Here is a 25,485-nt window from a genome sequence, read left to right as displayed (position 1 = left end):
TGACAGGAACTATGACCTGAGCAGCGACCATGCGTTGTATTTCGGCTTGAACCCGTGGAATCAGTTGGATCGGGATTTTGCGGGCTGGTGTTCTTGTTGGGATCGCATCCGGGCGAAGTTTCATGTGATGTTGTCCCGGGAGTTTTCCTACCGTGTCAAAAACATCAGGGAATCTCTTCATTATTTCTTGTGGCGTGCTAGTCGCAACATCAGGTGGCACTGTGCAAGAATGTAGGGACGCGGTTGCTTGCGGTGGAGTCCTAATACCAACGGCAGGTTGGAGTGCCATGAATGGGGGAATTGCGCTATGTTCATTGTGTGGTAATCTTGTGATTAGGCCGAGTTTTCGAGATGCACTCGCTCCAATGATGGGAGTTTGATCCTTTGGCGTTATATAGAAGTCGAGCGGTATGGAGGCGAGGTTTGAGGAGCAGATGAGTTGAGTCATACCCAGAACTTCGACAGCATGCCCAGAATATGCTTTGATTATGTGTCTTGGGGTTAACATGGCGGGCCGTGGATGTAGCCGAGAGTACAGTGCTTCCGGAATAACGTTGACTTGGGAGCCCGTATCGATTTTGAAGGTGGTCGGTGTATTCGCCACCATGAGTTGTGCCCGCCAGAGATGGTCATCTTCCAGATTTGCAAATGTTGCGTGTAGTGTCAGAGAAGATAAGTACAAGAATTCGTCATTTTGGATTGTGTGGTTGTCGTCATACATTATTTCGTCTACACGTCGGATGTTGTGTCCGTGTTCTTCGTCAGTGGTACGGGAAATTGGTAGATAAGCATTAAGTTCATTGATGGCACGGCAAACCGTTGACCAGTGGTTCGGTCCTCCGCAAGTACGACATGTGGATCCCATTGCGGGACATTGTTGTGATAGGTGTCGCAGACCGCATCGTGTGCAGGTTGGGTCTGAAGATGTAGAATTCTGGCTTGGTCGACGTCGTGGCGGCACAGCGGATCGAAATTGCGAGGCTGGGCGGAAGTTGTTCCTGTCTGGAGCGATTTGGTGGTAATTGTTGTTGCGAGTCCTTGGCCGACCCCGTTGTGCATGATATTGGCTTGTAGATTGGCGGTCGCGCCAGTGTTGGACGTTAGTGAGGCTATTCACTTCATGTACCATAGAATATTCCTGCTCTGGCTGTCCGTATGAGGAGGTGATTATGGATTTTGTTGGATTGATTACTTGGGCCTGCTGCATGGACGTTTCCTCAGCTTGGGCTATGGCTATAGCTTGGCCCAGCGAGAGTGGTTCTAGTTTTAGTAGTTGTTTTCGAACCTCGGCATTGGTCGTTCCTATCGCAATCTGGGTGGCTACCAGCGAGTCCGTCAGGTTGGGTTTGTCCAGATCACTTTGGGCTGCGAGAGTTTTGATTTTCGTCAGGTAGACATCAAATGGTTCGCCTGACTCTTGTTTCGTTGTAAAGAACTTGTACCGAGAATAGGTTACGTTTTTATATGGTTTATAATAGGCGTCGAAGGCATCATAGACGTTTTGTAGCGTACGATTGCCGATGGTGGATGTAAACGAGAGTGTTTTGTAAATCCGTAGTCCCTCCGTACCGATGACGTGTAGAAATACATTAAGTTGCAGTTCATGCTCTTCCTTGTTAAGTTTTGAGGCAATGGCGTAAATTTTGAAGCGTTCCTTGTAAGCCTCAAAGGCTTCCGCTGGAGTGTTGACAGGTGTAAAAGGTTCCGGACTTTTGAAGGAGGCCATCATATTTGTAACGATACGCGAGTGGGTGGTTGGGCCTGAATTATAAAAATTACCCCACTTCTGACACCATGTTGTAGTTTTCTATTTGATTATTTTAATAAACGTTTGTGCATAATAAAAGATTTATTTGTCACGATAAAAAGTACGCGTTGTTACATGGTAGCTGATCTTAAGAGAAGTGCTTCCTTGAAATATATCTACCGATAAGGAAGACTCGGTTTCACTCTTGTTTTATCTTATGCCAATAGATAAAAAAGTTTTTTAACTAACATAGTTTTTTACATTATACAACAATAATTATCCGAACATTTGTGTCAAGGTCACATTATTTACATCCCGTATCTCTGGTAGAACCACAGTTACGAGCCTCCAGAATTTAGTCTAATGTATTTCCTATGGAGGGGTTTGTTTGTTTACGATTAGCTTAATTACTCGACTACTGTTTGTCGTAGCCCTAATTCTTAGTATGGCTAGATGAGGGACAAATTGGTCTTTAACATACTCAAAGGACATCCCCGTATCTCCAGTAGAAACAGAGTTACGAGCCTGCAAAGTTTATTTTCAAAAATCAAAAGTAACCTTCTAACAATAAGTGAGACAAAAAATAAGTTGACGACGATATTGAGGTAGCCTCAAGTTTAAAGTACCATTGTATGGGGAGCAAAGAGTACTATAACATATCCAAAGGAGATCCCAGTATCTCTTGTAGAACAAGAGTTATGAGCCTCCAAAGTTTAGTGCAAAAATCATAAGTAACATAATAAAAATAAGTGAGACGATACCAAAGTTGACGAACATTTTGCTTAATATCTCGGACCCTGTTTGTCCTAGCTCAATGTTTTTAGTATGGTTAGATGGGGGACAATTTGGACTATAACATATCCTAAGGACATCCCCGTATCTCTAGTAGACACAGAGTTATGGGCCTGCAAAGTATAGTCTAATGCATTTGCTATGGACGGGTTGTTTGTTTACGTTTAGCTTAATTACTCGGCCCCTGTTTGTCGTAGCTCAATGTTTTTAGTATGGTTAGATGGGGGACAAATTGGACTATAACATACTCAAAGGACATCCCCGTATCTCCAGTAGAAACAGAGTTACGAGCCAGCAAACTATAGTCTATTGCATTTTCTATGGAGGGGTTTGTTTGTTCACGTATTGCTTAATTACTTGACCCTGTTCTTTCGATTAAAAATAATAACATATCTTTAGTGTAGCGGTTATCGCATCCACCTCACTCCCGGAAGGCCACAGGTTCGAAACCGCGAAGTTTTTTTTTATAATTATCCGAACATTTGTGTCAAGGTCACATTATTTACAACCCCGTATCTCTGGTAGAACCAGAGTTACGAGCCTCCAGAATTTAGTCTAATGTATTTCCTATGGAGGGGTTTGTTTGTTTACGATTAGCTTAATTACTCGACTACTGTTTGTCGTAGCCCTAATTTTTAGTATGGCTAGATGAGGGACAAATTGGTCTATAACATACTCAAAGGACATCCCCGTATCTCCAGTAGAAACAGAGTTACGAGCCTGCAAAGTTTATTTTCAAAAATCAAAAGTAACCTTCTAACAATAAGTGAGACAAAAAATAAGTTGACGACGATATTGAGGTAGCCTCAAGTTTAAAGTATCCTTGTATGGGGAGCAAAGAGTACTATAACATATCCAAAGGAGATCCCAGTATCTTTTGTAGAACAAGAGTTATGAGCCTCCGAAGTTTAGTGCAAAAATCATAAGTAACATAATAAAAATAAGTGAGACGATACCAAAGTTGACGAACATTTTGCTTAATATCTCGGCCCCTGTTTGTCGTAGCTCAATGTTTTTAGTATGGTTAGATGACGGACAAATTGGACTAAACCATACTCAAAGGACATCCCCGTATCTCCAGTAGAAACAGAGTTACGAGCCTGCAAAGTATAGTCTAATGCATTTCCTATGGAGGGGTTGTTTGTTTACGTTTAACTTAATTACTCGGCCCCTGTTTGTCGTAGCTCATTGTTTTTAGTATGATTAGATGGGGGACAAATTGGACTATAACATACTCAAAGGACATCGCCGTATCTCCAGTAAAAACAGAGTTACGAGCCTGCAAAGTATAGTCTAATGCATTTTCTATGGAGGGGTTTGTTTGTTCACGTATTGCTTAACTTCGGTGATCGGACGTGAACCGGTGTTTTTAGCGTGATATGGCCGTTGCCGAGAGTGCTAGTTAATATTTCGAATTTAAATTAAGTGAGACAAATTAACCTTCATCATTTTAAAACAATAACAAAAAGAAAACATGTTTGCTTTTTTCATATCTATTAAAATTTAAAAGAGGAAAAAAAAGTGAAAAAGTCAACGGCACGCAGTGTTCCTAAGTGGTCTCCCACCCAAGTAGTGACTGCGCTCGACGCTGCTTAACTTCGGTTACCGGACGAGAACCGGTGTATTCAGCGTCATATGGCCGTTGCCGAGAGTGCTAGTTAAGAATTTGAATTTAATTAACTTTCATCTTTATAAAACAATAACAAAAAGAAGATATGTTTGCTTTTTTCATATCTGGTGGAATTTGAAAGAGGAAACAAAAGTGAAAAAACAAACGGCACGCAGTATTCCCAAGTACTGTATGCGCTCGACGCTGCTTAACTTCGGTGATCGGACGTGAACCGGTGTTTTCAGCGTGATATGGCCGTTACCGAGAGTGCTAGTTAATAATTCGAATTTAAATTAAGTGAGACAAATTAACCTTCATCATTTTAAAACAATAACAAAAAGAAAACCTGTTTGCTTTTTACATATCTATTAAAATTTAAAAGAGGAAAAAAAAGTGAAAAAGCCAACGGCACGCAGTGCTCCTAAGTAGTCTCCCTCCCAAGCAATGACTGCGCTCGGCGCTGCTTAACTTCGGTTATCGGACGAGAACCGGTGTATTCAGCGTGATATGGCCGTTGCCGAGAATGCTAGTTAATAATTTGAATTTAATTAACTTTCTTCTTTATAAAACAATAACAAAAAGAAGATATGTTTGCTTTTTTCATATCTGGTGGAATTTGAAAGAGGAAACAAAAGTGAAAAAGCAAACGGCACGCAGTATTCCCAAGTACTGACTGCGCTCGACGCTGCTAACGTCGGCGATCGGACGAGAACCGGTGTTCTCAGCGTGATATGGCCGTTGCCGAGAGTGCTATTTAATAATTCGGATTTAAATTAAGTGAGACAAATTAACCTTCATCATTTTAAAACAATAACAAAAAGAAAACCTGTTTGCTTTTTACATATCTATTAAAATTTAAAAGAGGAAAAAAAAGTGAAAAAGCCAACGGCACGCAGTGTTCCTAAGTGGTCTCCCTCCCAAGTAATGACTGCGCTCGACGCTGCTTAACTTCGGTTATCGGACGAGAATCGGTGTTTTCAGCGTGATATGGCCGTTGCCGAGAGTGCTAGTTAATAATTTGAATTTAATTAACTTTCATCTTTATAAAACAATAACAAAAAGAAGATAAGTTTGCTTTTTTCATATCTGGTGGAATTTGAAAGAGGAAACAAAAGTGAAAAAGCAAACGGCACGCAGTATTCCCAAGTACTGACTGCGCTCGACGCTGCTAACGTCGGCGATCGGACGAGAACCGGTGTTCTCAGCGTGATATCGCCGTTGCCGAGAGTGCCAGATAATAATTCGAATTTAAATTAAGTGAGACAAATTAACCTTCATCTTTTTCAAACAATAACAAAAAGAAAATATGTTTGCTTTTTTCATATCTATTGGAATTTAAAAGAGAAAAAAAAAGTGAAAAAGCTAACGGCACGCAGTGTTCCTAAGTGGTCGCCCTCCCAAGTACTGACTGCGCTCGACGCTGCTTAACTTCGGTGATCGGACGTGAACCGGTGTTTTCAGCGTGATATGGCCGTTGCCGAGAGTGCTAGTTAATAATTCGAATTTAAATTAAGTGAGACAAATTAACCTTCATCATTTTAAAACAATAACAAAAAGAAAACATGTTTGCTTTTTTCATATCTATTAAAATTTAAAAGAGGAAAAAAAAGTGAAAAAGCCAACGGCACGCAGTGTTCCTAAGTGGTCTCCCTCCCAAGTAATGACTGCGCTCAACGTTGCTTAACTTCGGTTATCTGACGAGAACCGGTGTATTCATCGTGATATGGCCGTTGCCGAGAATGCTAGTTAATAATTTGAATTTAATTAACTTTCATCTTTATAAAACAATAACAAAAAGAAGATATGTTTGCTTTTTTCATATCTGGTGGAATTTAAAAGAGGAAACAAAAGTGAAAAAGCAAACGGCACGCAGTATTCCCAAGTACTGTATGCGCTCGACGCTGCTTTACTTCGGTGATCGGACGTGAACCGGTGTTTTCAGCGTGATATGGCCGTTGCCGAGAGTGCTAGTTAATAATTCGAATTTAAATTAAGTGAGACAAATTAACCTTCATCATTTTAAAACAATAACAAAAAGAAAACATGTTTGCTTTTTTCATATCTATTAAAATTTAAAAGAGGAAAAAAAAGTGAAAAAGCCAACGGCACGCAGTGTTCCTTAGTGGTCTCCCTCCCAAGTAGTGACTGCGCTCGACGCTGCTTAACTTCGGTTATCGGACGAGAACCGGTGAATTCAGCGTGATATGGCCGTTGCCGAGAGTGCTAGTTAAGAATTTGAATTTAATTAACCTTCATCTTTATAAAACAATAACAAAAAGAAGATATGTTTGCTTTTTTCATATCTGGTGGAATTTAAAAGAGGAAACAAAAGTGAAAAAACAAGCGGCACGCAGTATTCCCAAGTACTGTATGCGCTCGACGCTGCTTAACTTCGGTGATCGGACGTGAACCGGTGTTTTCAGCGTGATATGGCCGTTGCCGAGAGTGCTAGTTAATAATTCGAATTTAAATTAAGTGAGACAAATTAACCTTCATCATTTTAAAACAATAACAAAAAGAAAACCTGTTTGCTTTTTACATATCTATTAAAATTTAAAAGAGGAAAATAAAGTGAAAACGCCAACGGCACGCAGTGTTCCTAAGTGGTCTCCCTCCCAAGTAATGACTGCGCTCGACGCTGCTTAACTTCGGTTATCGGACGAGAACCGGTGTATTCAGCGTGATATGGCCGTAGACACAGAGTTATGGGCCTGCAAAGTATAGTCTAATGCATTTCCTATGGACGGGTTGTTTGTTTACGTTTAGCTTAATTACTCGGCCCCTGTTTGTCGTAGCTCATTGTTTTTAGTATGGTTAGATGGGGGACAAATTGGACTATAACATACTCAAAGGACATCCCCGTATCTCCAGTAGAAACAGAGTTACGAGCCTGCAAAGTTTATTTTCAAAAATCAAAAGTAACCTTCTAACAATAAGTGAGACAAAAAGTAAGTTGACGACGATATTGCGGTAGCCTCAAGTTTAAAGTATCCTTGTATGGGGAGCAAAGAGTACTATAACATATCCAAAGGAGATCCCAGTATCTCTTGTAGAACAAGAGTTATGAGCCTCCAAAGTTTAGTGCAAAAATCATAAGTAACATAATAAAAATAAGTGAGACGATACCAAAGTTGACGAACATTTTGCTTAATATCTCGGCTCCTGTTTGTCGTAGCTCAATGTTTTTAGTATGGTTAGATGGGGGACAAATTGGAATAAAACATACTCAAAGGACATCCCCGTATCTCCAGTAGAAACAGAGTTACGAGCCTGCAAAGTATAGTCTAATGCATTTCCTATGGAGGGGTTGTTTGTTTACGTTTAGCTTAATTACTCGGCCCCTGTTTGTCGTAGCCCAAAGTTTTTAGTATGGTTAGATGGGAAACAAATTGGACTATAAAATATCCTAAGGACATCCCCGTATCTCAAGTAGACACAGAGAAATGGGCCTGCAAAGTATAGTCTAATGCATTTCCTATGGAGGGGTTGTTTGTTTACGTTTAGCTTAATTACTCGGCCCCTGTTTGTCGTAACCCAAAGTTTTTAGTATGGTTAGATGGGAAACAAATTGGACTATAAAATATCCTAAGGACATCCCCGTATCTCCAGTAGAAACAGAGTTACGAACCTGCAAAGTATAGTCTAACTCATTTCCTATGGAGGAGTTTGTTTGTTCACGTATTGCTTAATTACTTGACCCTGTTCTTTCGATTAAAAATAATAACATATCTTTAGTGTAGCGGTTATCGCATCCGCCTCACTCCCGGAAGGCCACAGGTTCGAAACCGCGAAGTTTTTTTTTTTTGCTTGGAACATGCAAAGACCTTTATAATTATCCGAACATTTGTGTCAAGGTCACATTATTTACATCCCCGTATCTCTGGTAGAACCAGAGTTACGAGCCTCCAGAATTTAGTCTAATATATTTCCTATGGAGGGGTTTGTTTGTTTACGATTAGCTTAATTACTCGACTACTGTTTGTCGTAGCTATATGTTTTTAGTATGGTTAGATGGGGGACAAATTGGACTATAACATACTCAAAGGACATCCCCGTATCTCCAGTAGAAACAGAGTTACGAGCCTGCAAAGTATAGTCTAATGCATTTTCTATGGAGGGGTTTGTTTGTTCACGTATTGCTTAATTACTTGACCCTGTTCTTTCGATTAAAAATAATAACAAATCTTTAGTGTAGCGGTTATCGCATCCGCCTCACTCCCGGAAGGCCAAAGGTTCGAAACCGCGAAGTTTTTTTTTTTTTGCTTGGAACATGCAAAGACCTTTATAATTATCCGAACATTTGTGTCATGGTCACATTATTTACATCCCCGTATCTCTGGTAGAACCAGAGTTACGAGCCTGCAAAGTTTATTTTCAAAAATCAAAAGTAACCTTCTAACAATAAGTGAGACAAAAAATAAGTTGACGACGATATTGAGGTAGCCTCAAGTTTAAAGTATCCTTGTATGGGGAGCAAAGAGTACTATAACATATCCAAAGGAGATCCCAGTATCTCTTGTAGAACAAGAGTTATGAGCCTCCAAAATTTAGTGCAAAAATCATAAGTAACATAATAAAAATAAGTGAGACGATACCAAAGTTGACGAACATTTTGCTTAATATCTCGGCCCTTGTTTGTCGTAGATCAATGTTTTTATTATGGTTAGATGGGGGACAATTTGGACTATAGCATATCCTAAGGACATCCCCGTATCTTTAGTAGACACAGAGTTATGGGCCTGCAAAATATAGTCTAATGCATTTCCTATGGACGGGTTGTTTGTTTACGTTTAGCTTAATTACTCGGCCCCTGTTTGTCGTAGCTCAATATTTTTAGAACGGTTAGATGGGGGACAAATTGGACTATAACATACTCAAAGGACATCCCCGTATCTCCAGTAGAAACAGAGTTACGAGCCTCCAAAGTATAGTCTATTGCATTTCCTATGGAGGGGGTTTGTTTCGTTACGTTTTGCTTAAGTACTCGGCCCCTGTTTGTCGTAGCCCAAAGTTTTTAGTATGGTTAGATGGGGGACAATTTGGACTATAGCATATCCTAAGGACATCCCCGTATCTTTAGTAGACACAGAGTTATGGGCCTGCAAAGTATAGTCTAATGCATTTCCTAAGGAGGGGTTTGTTTGTTTACGATTATCTTAATTACTCGACTACTGTTTGTCGTAGCTCAATGTTTTTAGTATGGTTAGATGGGGGACAAATTGGACTATAACATACTCAAAGGACATCCCCGTATCTCCAGTAGAAACAGAGTTACGAGCCTGCAAAGTATAGTCTAATGCATTTCCTATGGAGGGGTTGTTTGTTTACGTTTAACTTAATTACTCGGCCCCTGTTTGTCGTAGCTCATTGTTTTTAGTATGATTAGATGGGGGACAAATTGGACTATAACATACTCAAAGGACATCGCCGTATCTCCAGTAAAAACAGAGTTACGAGCCTGCAAAGTATAGTCTAATGCATTTTCTATGGAGGGGTTTGTTTGTTCACGTATTGCTTAACTTCGGTGATCGGACGTGAACCGGTGTTTTTAGCGTGATATGGCCGTTGCCGAGAGTGCTAGTTAATATTTCGAATTTAAATTAAGTGAGACAAATTAACCTTCATCATTTTAAAACAATAACAAAAAGAAAACATGTTTGCTTTTTTCATATCTATTAAAATTTAAAAGAGGAAAAAAAAGTGAAAAAGTCAACGGCACGCAGTGTTCCTAAGTGGTCTCCCACCCAAGTAGTGACTGCGCTCGACGCTGCTTAACTTCGGTTACCGGACGAGAACCGGTGTATTCAGCGTCATATGGCCGTTGCCGAGAGTGCTAGTTAAGAATTTGAATTTAATTAACTTTCATCTTTATAAAACAATAACAAAAAGAAGATATGTTTGCTTTTTTCATATCTGGTGGAATTTGAAAGAGGAAACAAAAGTGAAAAAACAAACGGCACGCAGTATTCCCAAGTACTGTATGCGCTCGACGCTGCTTAACTTCGGTGATCGGACGTGAACCGGTGTTTTCAGCGTGATATGGCCGTTACCGAGAGTGCTAGTTAATAATTCGAATTTAAATTAAGTGAGACAAATTAACCTTCATCATTTTAAAACAATAACAAAAAGAAAACCTGTTTGCTTTTTACATATCTATTAAAATTTAAAAGAGGAAAAAAAAGTGAAAAAGCCAACGGCACGCAGTGCTCCTAAGTAGTCTCCCTCCCAAGCAATGACTGCGCTCGGCGCTGCTTAACTTCGGTTATCGGACGAGAACCGGTGTATTCAGCGTGATATGGCCGTTGCCGAGAATGCTAGTTAATAATTTGAATTTAATTAACTTTCTTCTTTATAAAACAATAACAAAAAGAAGATATGTTTGCTTTTTTCATATCTGGTGGAATTTGAAAGAGGAAACAAAAGTGAAAAAGCAAACGGCACGCAGTATTCCCAAGTACTGACTGCGCTCGACGCTGCTAACGTCGGCGATCGGACGAGAACCGGTGTTCTCAGCGTGATATGGCCGTTGCCGAGAGTGCTATTTAATAATTCGGATTTAAATTAAGTGAGACAAATTAACCTTCATCATTTTAAAACAATAACAAAAAGAAAACCTGTTTGCTTTTTACATATCTATTAAAATTTAAAAGAGGAAAAAAAAGTGAAAAAGCCAACGGCACGCAGTGTTCCTAAGTGGTCTCCCTCCCAAGTAATGACTGCGCTCGACGCTGCTTAACTTCGGTTATCGGACGAGAATCGGTGTTTTCAGCGTGATATGGCCGTTGCCGAGAGTGCTAGTTAATAATTTGAATTTAATTAACTTTCATCTTTATAAAACAATAACAAAAAGAAGATAAGTTTGCTTTTTTCATATCTGGTGGAATTTGAAAGAGGAAACAAAAGTGAAAAAGCAAACGGCACGCAGTATTCCCAAGTACTGACTGCGCTCGACGCTGCTAACGTCGGCGATCGGACGAGAACCGGTGTTCTCAGCGTGATATCGCCCTTGCCGAGAGTGCCAGATAATAATTCGAATTTAAATTAAGTGAGACAAATTAACCTTCATCTTTTTCAAACAATAACAAAAAGAAAATATGTTTGCTTTTTTCATATCTATTGGAATTTAAAAGAGAAAAAAAAAGTGAAAAAGCTAACGGCACGCAGTGTTCCTAAGTGGTCGCCCTCCCAAGTACTGACTGCGCTCGACGCTGCTTAACTTCGGTGATCGGACGTGAACCGGTGTTTTCAGCGTGATATGGCCGTTGCCGAGAGTGCTAGTTAATAATTCGAATTTAAATTAAGTGAGACAAATTAACCTTCATCATTTTAAAACAATAACAAAAAGAAAACATGTTTGCTTTTTTCATATCTATTAAAATTTAAAAGAGGAAAAAAAAGTGAAAAAGCCAACGGCACGCAGTGTTCCTAAGTGGTCTCCCTCCCAAGTAATGACTGCGCTCAACGTTGCTTAACTTCGGTTATCTGACGAGAACCGGTGTATTCATCGTGATATGGCCGTTGCCGAGAATGCTAGTTAATAATTTGAATTTAATTAACTTTCATCTTTATAAAACAATAACAAAAAGAAGATATGTTTGCTTTTTTCATATCTGGTGGAATTTAAAAGAGGAAACAAAAGTGAAAAAGCAAACGGCACGCAGTATTCCCAAGTACTGTATGCGCTCGACGCTGCTTTACTTCGGTGATCGGACGTGAACCGGTGTTTTCAGCGTGATATGGCCGTTGCCGAGAGTGCTAGTTAATAATTCGAATTTAAATTAAGTGAGACAAATTAACCTTCATCATTTTAAAACAATAACAAAAAGAAAACATGTTTGCTTTTTTCATATCTATTAAAATTTAAAAGAGGAAAAAAAAGTGAAAAAGCCAACGGCACGCAGTGTTCCTTAGTGGTCTCCCTCCCAAGTAGTGACTGCGCTCGACGCTGCTTAACTTCGGTTATCGGACGAGAACCGGTGAATTCAGCGTGATATGGCCGTTGCCGAGAGTGCTAGTTAAGAATTTGAATTTAATTAACCTTCATCTTTATAAAACAATAACAAAAAGAAGATATGTTTGCTTTTTTCATATCTGGTGGAATTTAAAAGAGGAAACAAAAGTGAAAAAACAAGCGGCACGCAGTATTCCCAAGTACTGTATGCGCTCGACGCTGCTTAACTTCGGTGATCGGACGTGAACCGGTGTTTTCAGCGTGATATGGCCGTTGCCGAGAGTGCTAGTTAATAATTCGAATTTAAATTAAGTGAGACAAATTAACCTTCATCATTTTAAAACAATAACAAAAAGAAAACCTGTTTGCTTTTTACATATCTATTAAAATTTAAAAGAGGAAAATAAAGTGAAAACGCCAACGGCACGCAGTGTTCCTAAGTGGTCTCCCTCCCAAGTAATGACTGCGCTCGACGCTGCTTAACTTCGGTTATCGGACGAGAACCGGTGTATTCAGCGTGATATGGCCGTAGACACAGAGTTATGGGCCTGCAAAGTATAGTCTAATGCATTTCCTATGGACGGGTTGTTTGTTTACGTTTAGCTTAATTACTCGGCCCCTGTTTGTCGTAGCTCATTGTTTTTAGTATGGTTAGATGGGGGACAAATTGGACTATAACATACTCAAAGGACATCCCCGTATCTCCAGTAGAAACAGAGTTACGAGCCTGCAAAGTTTATTTTCAAAAATCAAAAGTAACCTTCTAACAATAAGTGAGACAAAAAGTAAGTTGACGACGATATTGCGGTAGCCTCAAGTTTAAAGTATCCTTGTATGGGGAGCAAAGAGTACTATAACATATCCAAAGGAGATCCCAGTATCTCTTGTAGAACAAGAGTTATGAGCCTCCAAAGTTTAGTGCAAAAATCATAAGTAACATAATAAAAATAAGTGAGACGATACCAAAGTTGACGAACATTTTGCTTAATATCTCGGCTCCTGTTTGTCGTAGCTCAATGTTTTTAGTATGGTTAGATGGGGGACAAATTGGAATAAAACATACTCAAAGGACATCCCCGTATCTCCAGTAGAAACAGAGTTACGAGCCTGCAAAGTATAGTCTAATGCATTTCCTATGGAGGGGTTGTTTGTTTACGTTTAGCTTAATTACTCGGCCCCTGTTTGTCGTAGCCCAAAGTTTTTAGTATGGTTAGATGGGAAACAAATTGGACTATAAAATATCCTAAGGACATCCCCGTATCTCAAGTAGACACAGAGAAATGGGCCTGCAAAGTATAGTCTAATGCATTTCCTATGGAGGGGTTGTTTGTTTACGTTTAGCTTAATTACTCGGCCCCTGTTTGTCGTAACCCAAAGTTTTTAGTATGGTTAGATGGGAAACAAATTGGACTATAAAATATCCTAAGGACATCCCCGTATCTCCAGTAGAAACAGAGTTACGAACCTGCAAAGTATAGTCTAACTCATTTCCTATGGAGGAGTTTGTTTGTTCACGTATTGCTTAATTACTTGACCCTGTTCTTTCGATTAAAAATAATAACATATCTTTAGTGTAGCGGTTATCGCATCCGCCTCACTCCCGGAAGGCCACAGGTTCGAAACCGCGAAGTTTTTTTTTTTTGCTTGGAACATGCAAAGACCTTTATAATTATCCGAACATTTGTGTCAAGGTCACATTATTTACATCCCCGTATCTCTGGTAGAACCAGAGTTACGAGCCTCCAGAATTTAGTCTAATATATTTCCTATGGAGGGGTTTGTTTGTTTACGATTAGCTTAATTACTCGACTACTGTTTGTCGTAGCTATATGTTTTTAGTATGGTTAGATGGGGGACAAATTGGACTATAACATACTCAAAGGACATCCCCGTATCTCCAGTAGAAACAGAGTTACGAGCCTGCAAAGTATAGTCTAATGCATTTTCTATGGAGGGGTTTGTTTGTTCACGTATTGCTTAATTACTTGACCCTGTTCTTTCGATTAAAAATAATAACAAATCTTTAGTGTAGCGGTTATCGCATCCGCCTCACTCCCGGAAGGCCAAAGGTTCGAAACCGCGAAGTTTTTTTTTTTTTGCTTGGAACATGCAAAGACCTTTATAATTATCCGAACATTTGTGTCATGGTCACATTATTTACATCCCCGTATCTCTGGTAGAACCAGAGTTACGAGCCTGCAAAGTTTATTTTCAAAAATCAAAAGTAACCTTCTAACAATAAGTGAGACAAAAAATAAGTTGACGACGATATTGAGGTAGCCTCAAGTTTAAAGTATCCTTGTATGGGGAGCAAAGAGTACTATAACATATCCAAAGGAGATCCCAGTATCTCTTGTAGAACAAGAGTTATGAGCCTCCAAAATTTAGTGCAAAAATCATAAGTAACATAATAAAAATAAGTGAGACGATACCAAAGTTGACGAACATTTTGCTTAATATCTCGGCCCTTGTTTGTCGTAGATCAATGTTTTTATTATGGTTAGATGGGGGACAATTTGGACTATAGCATATCCTAAGGACATCCCCGTATCTTTAGTAGACACAGAGTTATGGGCCTGCAAAATATAGTCTAATGCATTTCCTATGGACGGGTTGTTTGTTTACGTTTAGCTTAATTACTCGGCCCCTGTTTGTCGTAGCTCAATATTTTTAGAATGGTTAGATGGGGGACAAATTGGACTATAACATACTCAAAGGACATCCCCGTATCTCCAGTAGAAACAGAGTTACGAGCCTCCAAAGTATAGTCTATTGCATTTCCTATGGAGGGGGTTTGTTTCGTTACGTTTTGCTTAAGTACTCGGCCCCTGTTTGTCGTAGCCCAAAGTTTTTAGTATGGTTAGATGGGGGACAATTTGGACTATAGCATATCCTAAGGACATCCCCGTATCTTTAGTAGACACAGAGTTATGGGCCTGCAAAGTATAGTCTAATGCATTTCCTAAGGAGGGGTTTGTTTGTTTACGATTAGCTTAATTACTCGACTACTGTTTGTCGTAGCTCAATGTTTTTAGTATGGTTAGATGGGGGACAAATTGGACTATAACATACTCAAAGGACATCCCCGTATCTCCAGTAGAAACCGAGTTACGAGCCTGCAAAGTATAGTCTAATGCATTTTCTATGGAGGGGTTTGTTTGTTCACGTATTGCTTAATTACTTGACCCTGTTCCTTCGATAAAAAATAATAACATATCTTTAGTGTAGCGGTTATCGCATCCGCCTCATTCCCGGAAGGCCACAGGTTCGAAACCGCGAAGTTTTTTTTTTTGCTTGGAACATGCAAAGACCTTTATAATTATCCGAACATTTGTGTCAAGGTCACATTATTTACATCCCTGTATCTCTGGTAGAACCAGAGTTACGAGCCTCCAGAATTTAGTCTAATATATTTCCTATGGAGGGGTTTGTTTGTTTACGATTAGCTTAATTACTCGACTACTGTTTGTCGTAGCCCTAATTCTTAGTATGGCTAGATGGGGGACAATTTGGACTATAACATATCCTAAGGACATCCCCGTATCTTTAGTAGACACAGAGTTATGGGCCTGCAAAATATAGTCTAATGCATTTCCTATAGACGGGTTGTTTGTTTACGTTTAGCTTAATTACTCGGCCCCTGTTTGTCGTAGCTCAATGTTTTTAGTATGGTTAGATGGGGGACAAATTGGACTATAACATATCCTAAGGACATCCCGGTATCTCTAGTAGACACAGAGTTATGGGCCTGCAAAGTATAGCCTAATGCATTTTCTATGGAGGGGTTTGTTTGTTCACGTATTGCTTAATTTCTTGACCCTGTTCTTTCGATTAAAAATAATAACATATCTTTAGTGTAGCGGTTATCGCATCCGCCTCACTCCCGGAAGGCCACAAGTTCGAAACCGCGAAGTTTTTTTTTTTGCTTGGAACATGCAAAGACCTTTATAATTATCCGAACATTTGTGTCAAGATCACATTATTTACATCCCCGTATCTCTGGTAGAACCAGAGTTACGAGCCTGCAAACTTTATTTTCAAAATTCAAAAGTAACCTTCTAACAATAAGTGAGACAAAAAATAAGTTGACGACGATATTGAGGTAGCCTCAAGTTTAAAGTATCCTTGTATGGGGAGCAAAGAGTACTATAACATATCCAAAGGAGATCCCAGTATCTCTTGTAGAACAAGAGTTATGAGCCTCCAAAGTTTAGTGCAAAAATCATAAGTAACATAATAAAAATAAGTGAGACGATACCAAAGTTGACGAACATTTTGCTTAACATCTCGGCCCCTGTTTGTCGTAGCTCATTGTTTTTAGTATGGTTAGATGGGGGACAATTTGGACTATAACATATCCTAAGGACATCCCCGTATCTCTAGTAGACACAGAGTTATGGGCCTGCAAAGTATAGTCTAATGCATTTCCTAAGGAGGGGTTTGTTTGTTTACGATTAGCTTAATTACTCGACTACTGTTTGTCGTAGCTCATTGTTTTTAGTATGGTTAGATGGGGGACAATTTGGACTATAACATATCCTAAGGACATCCCCGTATCTCTAGTAGACACAGAGTTATGGGCCTGCAAAATATAGTCTAATGCATTTCCTATGGACGGGTTGTTTGTTTACGTTTAGCTTAATTACTCGGCCCCTGTTTGTCGTAGCTCAATGTTTTTAGTATGGTTAGATGAGGGACAAATTGGACTATAACATACTCAAAGGACATGCCCGTATCTCCAGTAGAAACAGAGTTACGAGCCTGCAAAATATAGTCTAATGCATTTTCTATGGAGGGGTTTGTTTTTTCACGTATTGCTTAATTACTTGACCCTGTTCTTTCGATTAAAAATAATAACATATCTTTAGTGTAGCGGTTATCGCATCCGCCTCACTCCCGGAAGGCAACAGGTTCGAAACCGCGAAGTTTTTTTTTATAATTATCCGAACATTTGTGTCAAGGTCACATTATTTACATCCCCGTATCTCTGGTAGAACCAGAGTTACGAGCCTCCAGAATTTAGTCTAATGTATTTCCTATGGAGGGGTTTGTTTGTTTACGATTAGCTTAATTACTCGACTACTGTTTGTCGTAGCTCAATGTTTTTAGTATGGTTAGATGGGGGACAAATTGGACTATAACATACTCAAAGGACATCCCCGTATCTCCAGTAGAAACCGAGTTACGAGCCTGCAAAGTATAGTCTAATGCATTTTCTATGGAGGGGTTTGTTTGTTCACGTATTGCATAATTACTTGACCCTGTTCTTTCGATTAAAAATAATAACATATCTTTAGTGTAGCGGTTATCCCATCCGCCTCACTCTCGGAAGGCCACAGGTTCGAAACCACGAAGTTTTTTTTTTTTTGCTTGGAACATGCAAAGACCTATATAATTATCCGAACATTTGTGTCAAGGTCACATTATTTACATACCCGTATCTCTGGTAGAACCAGAGTTACGAGCCTCCTGAATTTAGTCCAATGTATTTCCTATGGAGGGGTTTGTTTGTTTACGATTAGCTTAATTACTCGACTACTGTTTGTCGTAGCCCTAATTCTTACTATGGCTAGATGGGGGACAAATTGGTCTATAACATACTCAAAGGACATCCCCGTATCTCCAGTAGAAACAGAGTTACGAGCCTGCAAAGTATATTTTCAAAAATCAAAAGTAACCTTCTCACAATAAGTGAGACAAAAAGTAAGTTGACGACGATATTGAGGTAGCCTCAAGTTTAAAGTATCCTTGTATGGGGAGCAAAGAGTACTATAACATATCCAAAGGAGATCCAAGTATCTCTTGTAGAACAAGAGTTATGATCCTCCAAAGTTTAGTGCAAAAATCATAAGTAACATAATAAAAATAAGTGAGACGATAGCAAAGTTGACGAACATTTTGCTTAATATCTCGGCCCTTGTTTGTCGTAGCTCAATGTTTTTAGTATGGTTAGATGGGGGACAATTTGGACTATATCATATCCTAAGGACATCTCCGTATCTCTTGTAGACACAGAGTTATGGGCCTGCAAAGTATAGTCTAATGCATTTCCTATGGACGGGTTGTTTGTTTACGTTTAGCTTAATTACTCGGCCCCTGTTTGTCGTAGCTCAATGTTTTTAGTATGGTTAGATGGGGGACAAATTGGACTATAAAATACTCAAAGGACATCCCCGTATCTCCAGTAGAAACAGAGTTACGAGCCTGCAAAGTATAGTCTAACTCATTTCCTATGGAGGGGGTTTGTTTCTTTACGTTTTGCTTAAGTACTCGGCCCCTGTTTGTCGTAGCCCAAAGTTTTTAATATGGTTAGATGAAGGACAAATTGGACTATAACATATCCTAAGGACATCCCGGTATCTCTAGTAGACACAGAGTTATGGGCCTGCAAAGTATAGCCTAATGCATTTTCTATGGAGGGGTTTGTTTGTTCACGTATTGCTTAATTTCTTGACCCTGTTCTTTCGATTAAAAATAATAACATATCTTTAGTGTAGCGGTTATCGCATCCGCCTCACTCCCGGAAGGCCACAGGTTCGAAACCGCGAAGTTTTTTTTTTTGCTTGGAACATGCAAAGACCTTTATAATTATCCGAACATTTGTGTCAAGATCACATTATTTACATCCCCGTATCTCTGGTAGAACCAGAGTTACGAGCCTGCAAACTTTATTTTCAAAATTCAAAAGTAACCTTCTAACAATAAGTGAGACAAAAAATAAGTTGACGACGATATTGAGGTAGCCTCAAGTTTAAAGTATCCTTGTATGGGGAGCAAAGAGTACTATAACATATCCAAAGGAGATCCCAGTATCTCTTGTAGAACAAGAGTTATGAGCCTCCAAAGTTTAGTGCAAAAATCATAAGTAACATAATAAAAATAAGTGAGACGATACCAAAGTTGACGAACATTTTGCTTAACATCTCGGCCCCTGTTTGTCGTAGCTCATTGTTTTTAGTATGGTTAGATGGGGGACAATTTGGACTATAACATATCCTAAGGACATCCCCGTATCTCTAGTAGACACAGAGTTATGGGCCTGCAAAGTATAGTCTAATGCATTTCCTAAGGAGGGGTTTGTTTGTTTACGATTAGCTTAATTACTCGACTACTGTTTGTCGTAGCTCAATGTTTTTAGTATGGTTAGATGGGGGACAAATTGGACTATAACATACTCAAAGGACATCCCCGTATCTCCAGTAGAAACCGAGTTACGAGCCTGCAAAGTATAGTCTAATGCATTTTCTATGGAGGGGTTTGTTTGTTCACGTATTGCTTAATTACTTGAACCTGTTCCTTCGATAAAAAATAATAACATATCTTTAGTGTAGCGGTTATCGCATCCGCCTCATTCCCGGAAGGCCACAGGTTCGAAACCGCGAAGTTTTTTTTTTTGCTTGGAACATGCAAAGACCTTTATAATTATCCGAACATTTGTGTCAAGGTCACATTATTTACATCCCTGTATCTCTGGTAGAACCAGAGTTACGAGCCTCCAGAATTTAGTCTAATATATTTCCTATGGAGGGGTTTGTTTGTTTACGATTAGCTTAATTACTCGACTACTGTTTGTCGTAGCCCTAATTCTTAGTATGGCTAGATGGGGGCCAATTTGGACTATAACATATCCTAAGGACATCCCCGTATCTTTAGTAGACACAGAGTTATGGGCCTGCAAAATATAGTCTAATGCATTTCCTATAGACGGGTTGTTTGTTTACGTTTAGCTTAATTACTCGGCCCCTGTTTGTCGTAGCTCAATGTTTTTAGTATGGTTAGATGGGGGACAAATTGGACTATAACATATCCTAAGGACATCCCGGTATCTCTAGTAGACACAGAGTTATGGGCCTGCAAAGTATAGCCTAATGCATTTTCTATGGAGGGGTTTGTTTGTTCACGTATTGCTTAATTTCTTGACCCTGTTCTTTCGATTAAAAATAATAACATATCTTTAGTGTAGCGGTTATCGCATCCGCCTCACTCCCGGAAGGCCACAAGTTCGAAACCGCGAAGTTTTTTTTTTTGCTTGGAACATGCAAAGACCTTTATAATTATCCGAACATTTGTGTCAAGATCACATTATTTACATCCCCGTATCTCTGGTAGAACCAGAGTTACGAGCCTGCAAACTTTATTTTCAAAATTCAAAAGTAACCTTCTAACAATAAGTGAGACAAAAAATAAGTTGACGACGATATTGAGGTAGCCTCAAGTTTAAAGTATCCTTGTATGGGGAGCAAAGAGTACTATAACATATCCAAAGGAGATCCCAGTATCTCTTGTAGAACAAGAGTTATGAGCCTCCAAAGTTTAGTGCAAAAATCATAAGTAACATAATAAAAATAAGTGAGACGATACCAAAGTTGACGAACATTTTGCTTAACATCTCGGCCCCTGTTTGTCGTAGCTCATTGTTTTTAGTATGGTTAGATGGGGGACAATTTGGACTATAACATATCCTAAGGACATCCCCGTATCTCTAGTAGACACAGAGTTATGGGCCTGCAAAATATAGTCTAATGCATTTCCTATGGACGGGTTGTTTGTTTACGTTTAGCTTAATTACTCGGCCCCTGTTTGTCGTAGCTCAATGTTTTTAGTATGGTTAGATGAGGGACAAATTGGACTATAACATACTCAAAGGACATGCCCGTATCTCCAGTAGAAACAGAGTTACGAGCCTGCAAAATATAGTCTAATGCATTTTCTATGGAGGGGTTTGTTTTTTCACGTATTGCTTAATTACTTGACCCTGTTCTTTCGATTAAAAATAATAACATATCTTTAGTGTAGCGGTTATCGCATCCGCCTCACTCCCGGAAGGCAACAGGTTCGAAACCGCGAAGTTTTTTTTTATAATTATCCGAACATTTGTGTCAAGGTCACATTATTTACATCCCCGTATCTCTGGTAGAACCAGAGTTACGAGCCTCCAGAATTTAGTCTAATGTATTTCCTATGGAGGGGTTTGTTTGTTTACGATTAGCTTAATTACTCGACTACTGTTTGTCGTAGCTCAATGTTTTTAGTATGGTTAGATGGGGGACAAATTGGACTATAACATACTCAAAGGACATCCCCGTATCTCCAGTAGAAACCGAGTTACGAGCCTGCAAAGTATAGTCTAATGCATTTTCTATGGAGGGGTTTGTTTGTTCACGTATTGCATAATTACTTGACCCTGTTCTTTCGATTAAAAATAATAACATATCTTTAGTGTAGCGGTTATCCCATCCGCCTCACTCTCGGAAGGCCACAGGTTCGAAACCACGAAGTTTTTTTTTTTTTGCTTGGAACATGCAAAGACCTATATAATTATCCGAACATTTGTGTCAAGGTCACATTATTTACATACCCGTATCTCTGGTAGAACCAGAGTTACGAGCCTCCTGAATTTAGTCCAATGTATTTCCTATGGAGGGGTTTGTTTGTTTACGATTAGCTTAATTACTCGACTACTGTTTGTCGTAGCCCTAATTCTTACTATGGCTAGATGGGGGACAAATTGGTCTATAACATACTCAAAGGACATCCCCGTATCTCCAGTAGAAACAGAGTTACGAGCCTGCAAAGTATATTTTCAAAAATCAAAAGTAACCTTCTCACAATAAGTGAGACAAAAAGTAAGTTGACGACGATATTGAGGTAGCCTCAAGTTTAAAGTATCCTTGTATGGGGAGCAAAGAGTACTATAACATATCCAAAGGAGATCCAAGTATCTCTTGTAGAACAAGAGTTATGATCCTCCAAAGTTTAGTGCAAAAATCATAAGTAACATAATAAAAATAAGTGAGACGATAGCAAAGTTGACGAACATTTTGCTTAATATCTCGGCCCTTGTTTGTCGTAGCTCAATGTTTTTAGTATGGTTAGATGGGGGACAATTTGGACTATATCATATCCTAAGGACATCTCCGTATCTCTTGTAGACACAGAGTTATGGGCCTGCAAAGTATAGTCTAATGCATTTCCTATGGACGGGTTGTTTGTTTACGTTTAGCTTAATTACTCGGCCCCTGTTTGTCGTAGCTCAATGTTTTTAGTATGGTTAGATGGGGGACAAATTGGACTATAAAATACTCAAAGGACATCCCCGTATCTCCAGTAGAAACAGAGTTACGAGCCTGCAAAGTATAGTCTAACTCATTTCCTATGGAGGGGGTTTGTTTCTTTACGTTTTGCTTAAGTACTCGGCCCCTGTTTGTCGTAGCCCAAAGTTTTTAATATGGTTAGATGAAGGACAAATTGGACTATAACATATCCTAAGGACATCCCGGTATCTCTAGTAGACACAGAGTTATGGGCCTGCAAAGTATAGCCTAATGCATTTTCTATGGAGGGGTTTGTTTGTTCACGTATTGCTTAATTTCTTGACCCTGTTCTTTCGATTAAAAATAATAACATATCTTTAGTGTAGCGGTTATCGCATCCGCCTCACTCCCGGAAGGCCACAGGTTCGAAACCGCGAAGTTTTTTTTTTTGCTTGGAACATGCAAAGACCTTTATAATTATCCGAACATTTGTGTCAAGATCACATTATTTACATCCCCGTATCTCTGGTAGAACCAGAGTTACGAGCCTGCAAACTTTATTTTCAAAATTCAAAAGTAACCTTCTAACAATAAGTGAGACAAAAAATAAGTTGACGACGATATTGAGGTAGCCTCAAGTTTAAAGTATCCTTGTATGGGGAGCAAAGAGTACTATAACATATCCAAAGGAGATCCCAGTATCTCTTGTAGAACAAGAGTTATGAGCCTCCAAAGTTTAGTGCAAAAATCATAAGTAACATAATAAAAATAAGTGAGACGATACCAAAGTTGACGAACATTTTGCTTAACATCTCGGCCCCTGTTTGTCGTAGCTCATTGTTTTTAGTATGGTTAGATGGGGGACAATTTGGACTATAACATATCCTAAGGACATCCCCGTATCTCTAGTAGACACAGAGTTATGGGCCTGCAAAATATAGTCTAATGCATTTCCTATGGACGGGTTGTTTGTTTACGTTTAGCTTAATTACTCGGCCCCTGTTTGTCGTAGCTCAATGTTTTTAGTATGGTTAGATGAGGGACAAATTGGACTATAACATACTCAAAGGACATGCCCGTATCTCCAGTAGAAACAGAGTTACGAGCCTGCAAAATATAGTCTAATGCATTTTCTATGGAGGGGTTTGTTTTTTCACGTATTGCTTAATTACTTGACCCTGTTCTTTCGATTAAAAATAATAACATATCTTTAGTGTAGCGGTTATCGCATCCGCCTCACTCCCGGAAGGCAACAGGTTCGAAACCGCGAAGTTTTTTTTTATAATTATCCGAACATTTGTGTCAAGGTCACATTATTTACATCCCCGTATCTCTGGTAGAACCAGAGTTACGAGCCTCCAGAATTTAGTCTAATGTATTTCCTATGGAGGGGTTTGTTTGTTTACGATTAGCTTAATTACTCGACTACTGTTTGTCGTAGCTCAATGTTTTTAGTATGGTTAGATGGGGGACAAATTGGACTATAACATACTCAAAGGACATCCCCGTATCTCCAGTAGAAACCGAGTAACGAGCCTGCAAAGTATAGTCTAATGCATTTTCTATGGAGGGGTTTGTTTGTTCACGTATTGCATAATTACTTGACCCTGTTCTTTCGATTAAAAATAATAACATATCTTTAGTGTAGCGGTTATCCCATCCGCCTCACTCTCGGAAGGCCACAGGTTCGAAACCACGAAGTTTTTTTTTTTTTTGCTTGGAACATGCAAAGACCTTTATAATTATCCGAACATTTGTGTCAAGGTCACATTATTTACATCCCCGTATCTCTGGTAGAACCAGAGTTACGAGCCTCCTGAATTTAGTCCAATGTATTTCCTATGGAGGGGTTTGTTTGTTTACGATTAGCTTAATTACTCGACTACTGTTTGTCGTAGCCCTAATTCTTACTATGGCAAGATGGGGGACAAATTGGTCTATAACATACTCAAAGGACATCCCCGTATCTCCAGTAGAAACAGAGTTACGAGCCTGCAAAGTATATTTTCAAAAATCAAAAGTAACCTTCTAACAATAAGTGAGACAAAAAGTAAGTTGACGACGATATTGAGGTAGCCTCAAGTTTAAAGTATCCTTGTATGGGGAGCAAAGAGTACTATAACATATCCAAAGGAGATCCAAGTATCTCTTGTAGAACAAGAGTTATGAGCCTCCAAAGTTTAGTGCAAAAATCATAAGTAACATAATAAAAATAAGTGAGACGATACCAAAGTTGACGAACATTTTGCTTAATATCTCGGCCCTTGTTTGTCGTAGCTCAATGTTTTTAGTATGGTTAGATGGGGGACAATTTGGACTATATCATATCCTAAGGACATCCCCGTATCTCTTGTAGACACAGAGTTATGGGCCTGCAAAGTATAGTCTAATGCATTTCCTATGGACGGGTTGTTTGTTTACGTTTAGCTTAATTACTCGGCCCCTGTTTGTCGTAGCTCAATGTTTTTAGTATGGTTAGATGGGGGACAAATTGGACTATAAAATACTCAAAGGACATCCCCGTATCTCCAGTAGAAACAGAGTTACGAGCCTGCAAAGTATAGTCTAACTCATTTCCTATGGAGGGGGTTTGTTTCTTTACGTTTTGCTTAAGTACTCGGCCCCTGTTTGTCGTAGCCCAAAGTTTTTAATATGGTTAGATGAAGGACAAATTGGACTATAACATATCCTAAGGACATCCCGGTATCTCTAGTAGACACAGAGTTATGGGCCTGCAAAGTATAGCCTTATGCATTTTCTATGGAGGGGTTTGTTTGTTCACGTATTGCTTAATTTCTTGACCCTGTTCTTTCGATTAAAAATAATAACATATCTTTAGTGTAGCGGTTATCGCATCCGCCTCACTCCCGGAAGGCCACAGGTTCGAAACCGCGAAGTTTTTTTTTTTTGCTTGGAACATGCAAAGACCTTTATAATTATCCGAACATTTGTGTCAAGATCACATTATTTACATCCCCGTATCTCTGGTAGAACCAGAGTTACGAGCCTGCAAACTTTATTTTCAAAATTCAAAAGAAACCTTCTAACAATAAGTGAGACAAAAAATAAGTTGACGACGATATTGAGGTAGCCTCAAGTTTAAAGTATCCTTGTATGGGGAGCAAAGAGTACTATAACATATCCAAAGGAGATCCCAGTATCTCTTGTAGAACAAGAGTTATGAGCCTCCAAAGTTTAGTGCAAAAATCATAAGTAACATAATAAAAATAAGTGAGACGATACCAAAGTTGACGAACATTTTGCTTAATATCTCGGCCCTTGTTTGTCGTAGCTCAATGTTTTTAGTATGGTTAGATGGGGGACAATTTGGACTATATCATATCCTAAGGAC

At 39.2% G+C, this 25,485-nt stretch overlaps 2 non-coding genes and 14 pseudogenes across 2 annotated transcripts; all 16 read right to left on the bottom strand.

The window, feature by feature from the left end:
• Positions 1-4,067: 4,067 nt before the first annotated feature.
• LOC149649749 (5S ribosomal RNA) lies at positions 4,068-4,186 on the bottom strand (annotated as a pseudogene).
• A 122-nt stretch (positions 4,187-4,308) lies between these two features.
• On the bottom strand, positions 4,309-4,411 carry LOC149649748 (5S ribosomal RNA; annotated as a pseudogene).
• Positions 4,412-4,548: 137 nt separating this feature from the next.
• LOC149649747 (5S ribosomal RNA) lies at positions 4,549-4,667 on the bottom strand (annotated as a pseudogene).
• Positions 4,668-5,028: 361 nt separating this feature from the next.
• LOC149649746 (5S ribosomal RNA) lies at positions 5,029-5,147 on the bottom strand (annotated as a pseudogene).
• Positions 5,148-5,508: 361 nt separating this feature from the next.
• On the bottom strand, positions 5,509-5,627 carry LOC149649745 (5S ribosomal RNA). The gene has a single exon (XR_016371638.1). It is a non-coding gene; the product is annotated as a 5S ribosomal RNA (ribosomal RNA).
• Positions 5,628-5,764: 137 nt separating this feature from the next.
• On the bottom strand, positions 5,765-5,883 carry LOC149649744 (5S ribosomal RNA; annotated as a pseudogene).
• Positions 5,884-6,245: 362 nt separating this feature from the next.
• On the bottom strand, positions 6,246-6,364 carry LOC149649743 (5S ribosomal RNA; annotated as a pseudogene).
• Positions 6,365-6,726: 362 nt separating this feature from the next.
• On the bottom strand, positions 6,727-6,845 carry LOC149649742 (5S ribosomal RNA; annotated as a pseudogene).
• Positions 6,846-9,855: 3,010 nt separating this feature from the next.
• LOC149649741 (5S ribosomal RNA) lies at positions 9,856-9,974 on the bottom strand (annotated as a pseudogene).
• A 122-nt stretch (positions 9,975-10,096) lies between these two features.
• On the bottom strand, positions 10,097-10,199 carry LOC149649740 (5S ribosomal RNA; annotated as a pseudogene).
• A 137-nt stretch (positions 10,200-10,336) lies between these two features.
• On the bottom strand, positions 10,337-10,455 carry LOC149649739 (5S ribosomal RNA; annotated as a pseudogene).
• A 361-nt stretch (positions 10,456-10,816) lies between these two features.
• Positions 10,817-10,935, bottom strand: LOC149649738 (5S ribosomal RNA; annotated as a pseudogene).
• Positions 10,936-11,296: 361 nt separating this feature from the next.
• On the bottom strand, positions 11,297-11,415 carry LOC149649737 (5S ribosomal RNA). Its single transcript, XR_016371634.1, has one exon. It is a non-coding gene; the product is annotated as a 5S ribosomal RNA (ribosomal RNA).
• A 137-nt stretch (positions 11,416-11,552) lies between these two features.
• On the bottom strand, positions 11,553-11,671 carry LOC149649736 (5S ribosomal RNA; annotated as a pseudogene).
• A 362-nt stretch (positions 11,672-12,033) lies between these two features.
• Positions 12,034-12,152, bottom strand: LOC149649735 (5S ribosomal RNA; annotated as a pseudogene).
• Positions 12,153-12,514: 362 nt separating this feature from the next.
• LOC149649734 (5S ribosomal RNA) lies at positions 12,515-12,633 on the bottom strand (annotated as a pseudogene).
• Between the last annotated feature and the right edge of the window lie 12,852 nt (positions 12,634-25,485).

Source organism: Phalangium opilio, unplaced genomic scaffold, assembly GCF_054372755.1.
Source record: "Phalangium opilio isolate 3A_F unplaced genomic scaffold, DU_Popi_V2 ptg000087l_1, whole genome shotgun sequence".
NCBI lineage: Eukaryota > Metazoa > Arthropoda > Arachnida > Opiliones > Phalangiidae > Phalangium > Phalangium opilio.
This window is presented reverse-complemented; position numbering and strand designations above follow the sequence as displayed.